Below are 446 nucleotides of genomic sequence, written 5' to 3'. Positions count from 1 at the left end.
TTTTTTTTTCTCTTTTTTTTTCTTGCTTAGCAAACACAGTAGATGATATTGCACGGCAGAGGAAGAGAGAGAGAGAGAGAGAGAGCGAGAGAGAGAGAGAGAGAGAGAGAGAGAGCAAGAGAGAGAGAGAGAGAGAGAGTAAAGTCAGACAAGAAAGTAAAAGCACATTGTTTAATTAACGCAAACTGTGAGGCGTTACAGAAACACAAGCGGAGAAGGACGCCTAGCGCGTCGCTCCCGTTTTATTATTTTTTTCTTTAACAGACACAGAATAGATAAAAAGCACAGAAGATGAAGCGCAGACGGATAAAAAAAACATAAAAGTGCGTGACACAAGAAGTGCTCAGCTAGTAAACTGGAACAGTTCGCAGTTCGAGCCACTGCTTTGGGGGGAAAAATAATAAAAATAGAAAAAGAAGGCTTTTCTATAAACATGATCATCGCTC

The sequence above is a fragment of the Hemibagrus wyckioides genome, linkage group LG04, assembly GCF_019097595.1.
Source record: "Hemibagrus wyckioides isolate EC202008001 linkage group LG04, SWU_Hwy_1.0, whole genome shotgun sequence".
Classification (NCBI taxonomy): domain Eukaryota; kingdom Metazoa; phylum Chordata; class Actinopteri; order Siluriformes; family Bagridae; genus Hemibagrus; species Hemibagrus wyckioides.
Note: the sequence above shows the minus strand (reverse complement) of the source record.